At 42.8% G+C, this 7,500-nt stretch overlaps 1 protein-coding gene across 3 annotated transcripts in view; it reads left to right on the top strand.

Moving 5' to 3' along the window:
* Positions 1 to 4,974: 4,974 nt before the first annotated feature.
* LOC123753885 (protein turtle) overlaps positions 4,975 to 7,500 on the top strand; it is a 418,196-nt gene continuing 415,670 nt past the window's right edge. For all 3 annotated transcript variants that reach the window (XM_069307224.1, XM_069307230.1, XM_069307232.1), the window contains exon 1: positions 4,975 to 5,245. The gene's annotated coding sequence lies outside the window, so the exon portion shown is untranslated. The remainder of the gene's footprint in view (positions 5,246 to 7,500) is intronic.

Below are 7,500 nucleotides of genomic sequence, written 5' to 3'. Positions count from 1 at the left end.
TGATAATATTGGCGGGTTGGCAGTCATGGTCCAAAGCAGGGTTGCCAGACCCGCCGCTGCTGGGGTGGAGGAGCCTTTCAGCCGCCACGCTTTAATAAGAACCAGTATTATGGGGCGGATCTAGGAGATGGGGGGTGGGTGGGGTGGGAGCTGCTGCTGGGCCTCGGCTTACACCCATTTGACGAGATTTTGCGAAGGCTAGATCATAGCCTAGTTGCGGAGGGATAGAGTCGGTTTGATCGTAGCCTGGCTAGGGGAAGGGGGGGGGGGGTGTTACATTGTAGTATAGTTGGGAGGGGACGGTTGGGTCGTAGCCTAGTGGAGAGGCGGTTAGATTGTTGCCAAGTCGGTCGGGGAAGGCGGCTTACTGTAGCTCAATCGGTCGGGAAGCAGATTGACTGTAACTCAATCGGGCAGGAAAGCAGCTTAATTGTTACCCAGTCGGGCGAGAAAGCGGCTTGATTGTAGCTTAGGCGAGCGTGGAGTTGTGTTTGGGATTGACACGGAATAACCCCAAACTTTTATTTTTGGGTCCCGCCATTCGACTATGAATCCAATCCCAAATATCACAACGCAAGGGAATTATTATATAGATTATTTAACTTGTAATCAGTTGCTTTGTGCTCGGTTAATTAATGAGTAAATTTTATCCAAACATAGTTTAATGTTGTGCCCGACATGCTAAAATTGGATATTACGTTTTGTATGTCAAGTTAATTAGAATTTTTCCCTGGGTAGTGCAGATCGGATTGGATCGCGTAAATATTTTATTAAACTAAGGAAAGTGGTTAAGGTGCTGATATTCCTGGTCCTTCCTTGCTTCAATTCCTTGGCACGCAGTATAGATAGCTTGTTGGTTATTGGTTAATGACGTCGTGAGATGATTTCTGGGCTAGCGTCCCCTGCGGCCCGGTCCTCGACCAGGCCTCCTTTTTGTTACACACTCCCCAGGAAGCAGCCCGTAACAGCTATCAAACTATCGGGTACCTATTTACTGCTAAGTAACAGGGGCATCAGGGTGAAAGAAACATTTTGCCCATTTGTCTCCGCCTCCACCGGGGATCGAACCCAGAACCTCAGGACTACGAATCCGAAGGGCTGTCCACCCAGCTGTCAGTCGCTGTGGGGTCTAAATTGTGCCCTTACTACCTCTACTGCTACTAAACATACCACCTTCATTGCCTGAACCAACTCTTCTACTACACCCACCTTAACAATCACTACTACAACCGCATTACCGCTACAACCATCATCTCTGCTGCCGCCACTACAATCACCACTACAACCACCACCACAGCCACCACCAACATAGCTACTGCCACAGCTACCACTATCATAATTACCACCACCATAATTACCACCAGAGCCACCACCACCATCATTAGTACTTGTTGCCTGTTAAATAAATGCAAATGAAGGGTTTTTAACTTAATTTCAAGTACGGACATGAACGCGTGTGTGAGTTAACACCTTTCGCTTTATTACTTCATTCTATTTGTTTTCTGATTTTATTTAGCTTATTTTTGTTTCGTCGAATGTTGACCTTTGACCCTAATTTGTTAACACACACACACACACACACACACACACACACACACACACACACACACACACACACACACACACTTAGCACCAATGCAATGTGTAGTGTGTACTAGAGTGCGTGCCAAGAGCATGTAATATTCACCTCATAAAACATGTACATACAGTATCGCTACACCAAAGATTATCCACAACACTAGTATCATAAGAGAACTGGGAAGTGAGAATAGCTTAAGGGAACTGAAACTTACATCACTGAAAAAGATAAAAAAAAGGGGGATAAAATCACCATGTACAAAATACTCATGTATAAAGACTTGGTTCCTGAGGCGCTGTGGTACCACGCTAGCCTCATGAGATATTTTTCGGCTGGGTTCGAACACTGGGCATCGATCCTTATATATTTTTATCTATTAGCTAGTTTTGTTCCAGGGACAACTACTAGGGGTAAGGGTTAAGATGAGGTGTCGGAAGGGATATCTGTGAGCCTACTATTGACAAGAGGATGTAGACTGCTCCTGTATTATTTGATATGGTGAAAATGTGACGAGAGACTATATGTGAAAACACATATGAGTAGGAGCGTTTGGAAGCATTGCTTCCGTACGCGAGAAATAATAAACTGAGTTTGAAAGAGGTAATGGAAGCGAGATCTATTTACAGCTTCAAGAATAAATATGACACAAAGAGATTCGTGAATCGTTGCTCCACATGACCTATAGCTAAGAGTCTCGAGGTCCAAGGCTGGAGTTCATTTCCTGTAGAAAAACAGTAAATACAATCACACTCATCATATGTGTATGGTATGGAGCTTAAGGCCTGTTATCCAGGAAGGGTTATTAAGTCCACCACACCAGCTTACTGACCAAAAAGTAAGTCTAATATATTGGTGAACATAGTCCAGGACCAAAATAAACTCTGTGTATATACACCGAGAAGCTGGGTACACCTCTCAGTATATATATATATATATATATATATATATATATATATATATATATATATATATATATATATATATATATATATATATATATATATATATATATCCCAGTTACAGAAGAGTTGCATTAAACTAATTGGGTGTGGCTGAGGACGCTCTGGGCAGTAGCGACGAAGATAACAGGCTCATGACTGGGTTACCAACTGTTATCATCGCATATTAATATTTGTTTTCAGAACCATTGGTATTAACTCCGCTTCCCAAACTTAAACATGACTTGGAAGCTTGAACATCTGCAAAATATAGCTATTAATTGCTGATTTCGCAATTTGGGCTTAAAATGTTCACAACTGGAATATTGCCAACACCATCCCAGTCCTTAATGGGATACTTAATTATTTTTACCAATATATTTGATTTGCTTCAACAATATTCAGATTAAGTTTGCGAAGAGTTATATACTTACTGGTGGCTGGTCGGATCAGTGATTATAGGTTACCAGAGGCTCACGTGATTGGCTCTTTAAGCACCCCGTCCTTTCACCTTAAACATAATTATGGTACTCTATGGTAACCAACGTACCAAATTCATCGTGCATGTGAAAAGTGGCGGATCACAAAAATTCACGTCGTCTATGTAACGATTGGCTGGGTTAGGAGGATGACTTGGGTTCGTGCAGTAGGCTGTGTGCAGGTCTACAGGGCACAGGGAGGCCACGTGTTAGTAGACAGAGGTAATAACCATACCGTGGCAGCTACAGAATTGCTCAAGGAACGAGATTTATTAGTTTCTTTGTAAACAGCCTTCAGATCGACCCAGGTGGCGCTGTTGAGGACTGTTGGTGAGACATTTATCTGTCGCTGTTTTCAGCATTTGTCCACATTTAATTCAATTCTTTTAATTTGTGTTCAAGAAAAGATAATGGGTATGAAATAAATATATTTTTTTTAGCATCGTGATATGATGTTGACGCTGGTGTTGTTGACACTGGCTGTGACAAGGGTTGTGACACAGAGTGTGACTTGTTGTGGCACTGAGTGTGACACTGGCATTGTGGAGCGCATGTGTGTGTGTATCGTGTAATTTGCAAAACATACAATAAATGTCTGCATAAATAAAAGAAAACTTTATCCGTTGGAGAGGACTTTATTACTTATAACATGAGGAATATTACAACATATTACCTACAAATAATCGCCAAGTGGTCGGAAATCATTTTCTCTTACTTCTTGTACAACGATTGTTACATATAAAAGTAAGCCTAGCCTTCCCGAACACTAGGCCAGGGTGGAGTCCTTCGTCTCTTGTGACGGGGCGAGTAGGGTGCTGCCATCATGTCGCCTTTAAACTGAATATTTAATGCCACAAGGCGAGCCTCCAGTAATAGCTACCACAAACTTTACTCTGTCGTCGGAAGTGCACCTCGGTAAGGCTGGTCGGGAAAGCGGGAGGGCACGCTCGCCTCTCGCTCATCGTTTAAAGGAACACGTAATTATTATTGGTATAGTTATATAGTCTTGAGAGCTCGAATATGATACGAAATGCAGTTATGGGGGAGGACCAGTATGTGCGCTGCATGTGTGTGTATGTGTGTCCGGTGCGTGGCCGCCCGCCCACCTAGCCACTATCGCCTGCTTGGGTAGCCTCTATCACCCACTGCCCTGCCTCTTGTCTTCGCTATATGCCGTCCTCATTATATGGGCAAGCTAAAAATAACCCGTTCTCTTGTGGCACCCGCTGCTCCCCAACTGAAGTGTGGCTAAAAAGAAAAGTCGAAAACTTGTGGAAAATGATCCAAAATACAGTAGAGCAGGGAGTTGCGCTGTAGGCACAGATCAATGGGAAGCCCCGTTCGTATCCTGAGCCGAGGTGTTGGCAACAATCTCGGGGTTTTGATCATGAAAGATCGTCTGGGTATTTACTCGAGATGCTTTTGAATATCGGAAACAAATTTACATCGTGATTGCACTTATAGTTAGATTGTTGCTGGGTAAAATCGCGAGGGATTGAATGTGAGGTAGCCACGTTGATTGTGGGATCGGAGGCGTTCTAAGGTGAGGTCGAGCCGCCTCAAGACTATGAATCCAGCATGTTCGTTTTGCACAGATGGTAGTAATAGGCAGCATTCTAATAACCTGATCTTCCACGACTTCGATAACCAATCTCTTGGGGTTCCTCTTAGATTGTGTGTTACAGCCAACTCTTGGAAAGATGTGTACACTTGATAAATGCAATTATTATGCTTGCAGTTTATTTTTCATTGATGAATGTAATGAAATACGTCTCTGCTGTGCTCTTCACGCAGTTGTACAGACAATAATAACTCCTTAAAGTTAAAAAAAAATCAGAATCAAGAGTAAAATGAGGATGCTTCAGTACACTGAACAGCGTTACGTGAGGATTCTCTTTTGATTGGTCTGTTCAAATTCCCGCCGCCGTTTCTGGCACTGTGATTGGCTGAGCGCATGACATGATGGACCAAAGGCGCGGACGGTGTCAGCCCAGTGGAGTGAGAATATCAGGACTCTAGTGAGCGGCAGCCGGCTTGCTTGTTTCCATATATCTACTTTTTACTACGAGTGTGTCGATTGTTGTTGCGTCCTCTGTGGCTGCGAAAAGTAGGAGATTGACCAGTGTTGCGGAGAGAAACTTTACAGTTGTCACACGTAGATATATTGGGTGAAAACCCTAGTAGACCGCGACAGTCTCTCCCTCTCCCTGCTCACTAGGATTATAAGTCCCACTTCCTGGTTATCACAGGTAAGGCCCTTCCTCTCTCTCTCTCTCTCTTACTCATTCCCCTCCACATCCCCAGCTGCCATAGACTAGCCATCTCGCTCGTCCATCGCGATACGAGCACTCGCCGTTCACGTGGGGGAGGTCGGTTCGGGTGGCGGAGGACTGGGGGGCGGCGTGGGCAGGGGTCGCTTTGGCGGCCACGAAGGGCCGTGTGGCGGCGGCGAAAAATGAAATGCCATGCTGAGCAGTAGCGGAAGTAGCACCGATTTTAACCATGATTGTGATCACATTAGCAACATAGAACCACTCATCATGACGTAAGGATCTGGGGTATGGGGGGGGGGGGAATGGTCCGTTTTGTGACGATGGGAGCTGTCGGGTTTGAAGTTCTGGTGGATAGGGGTTGTGGTTGACTTTTAAGGAAAGCTATGCTTTGAAAAGATCAGGGTCTTTTGCCTTTGTTTATTTTCTTTGCGGGTTTTATTCTTCGGATCACTGCGGAATTCTCAATGCAGTGGGCCATATAACCGCCCTCCCCCTCGTACCTTGAGAGTACCTCAAGGTTCTCCTTTGGTAGGCACTGTGGCTTTTTTTCGACGTTATGGGGTTCACTTTGGGGTCACTGCGGGTCTCGCTCGGAATTCATTATTTTGGTAATACTATTGAGAAGACTCGGTAGGGTTCCTTCAGAGGAAGAGCTTTGATCAGTGGTATAGGATGCTAATTCGCTGTTGACTGTGAGCTACTTCGTCAAGGTTGTTGTTTCTGTTTGGCTGCCTTGTTAGCACTTGAGGGGCTGTTCCCGCTATCAGTGTCTCACCCTCACATGGTTTAGACGACGAAGGCTTAGGTTATTCTAGGATAGATTATGTTATTCAACTATAGGTTAGGCTCTTCTAATATGGGTTAAAGGGGGATAGGTTAGACTAGTATAATTTAAAGTAGGTTAGGCTAGTATAAGATAGGTTAGGCTAGTATAACGTCGCCACAATTGACTTGAGAATGGTCCAGGACGGACCGAAACGTCGTCGTCTCTTCACTTTCTAGTGTGTGGTTTGTTCAACATATTTCAGCTACGTTATTGTGACTCCTCGTCTGCACTAGTATAACATAGATTAGGCTAGAATAGGCGAGTCTAGGATAGGCTATGTTCATCTCTGAAAACGGTTTCTCGTCGTTGAAAACTGCATCTATATTTATAAGATGTCTGTTCAGAGTAGGTCAGACATTTCAGGCTCGCCTTACCCAAGTTGGCTGGCGCTGGTTGGTCCCAGCGCCAACCTTTTAAGAAATTTCGGCTGCTATAGCAACGGCTGGGATTTTCATCGTCTGAAATCGGAGATTTATTTTCTGTAGAGTTTTCAAGCTGGCGGAGAGGGTGGAAAGGGAAAGAGAAGGGTGAGAGGCGATGTTGGGGGAAAAATGGAAAAATGTAGAGAATGTCGGAGAGAAGAGGGGGCAAGAGACACCCGGACACAGCCGGGTGTCTCTTCAGGTAAACGTTTAAAAGATTATGAACTTTATGTATGTGCATCATAGGGAAGATTTTTCACTCAAGTTGAGTGTTTATGGAAAGCCTACGAATACTTTATCTTATGTTCATTATTACTCAGGGCATAGATCCAATGTGAAACAATCAATTTTGTTCCTATATGTATATATGACCTCTTCGGGTTGTTAGCGCATAATTCTTAGATGAAGAGTAAGAATATTCATTTTAGTGTTCTCAAGCTTACCAATTTTATGTGTTACCATATCTTAAGTGTTATTCTTACCATATTTTTAAGAGTTCGAAAATATTGTCAAGGCCTTGAAACTTTTTGATGTATATGTGTTGTTTTATTTTGAAAATACAGTTGAAAAATTATTAGAGATAGCCCTTACAGTTGGAAAATTATTAGAGATAGCCCTTACAGTTGGAAAATAATTAGAGACAGCCCTTGTAGAGGTAACTGTATTTACAAAATACTTTGTAAAGATTGCAATACATTTTATATAACTCATACATCCGAATATTTGAAATTTCGATTTTTGCAGCATAAAAATTATGCAAAAATTGGCCAATTATCTAATGTTCTATTTATTTGTCAGAAAATTCTCACCAAATTGATTGGGAAAGGTTTTCTTTAGTAACTTATTGTAAAATCATTTTCAACAGAAACATTATTGAACCTGCTTTAGTACAAACTACCAAGTCTTATAATATAAACATTAGTAATGGTTTGTACAAATTGGATCCATTTTTCAATTAAGAAACGATTTGAGTAAGATTATCA

This window comes from Procambarus clarkii, chromosome 6, assembly GCF_040958095.1.
Source record: "Procambarus clarkii isolate CNS0578487 chromosome 6, FALCON_Pclarkii_2.0, whole genome shotgun sequence".
Lineage (NCBI taxonomy): Eukaryota > Metazoa > Arthropoda > Malacostraca > Decapoda > Cambaridae > Procambarus > Procambarus clarkii.
This window is presented reverse-complemented; position numbering and strand designations above follow the sequence as displayed.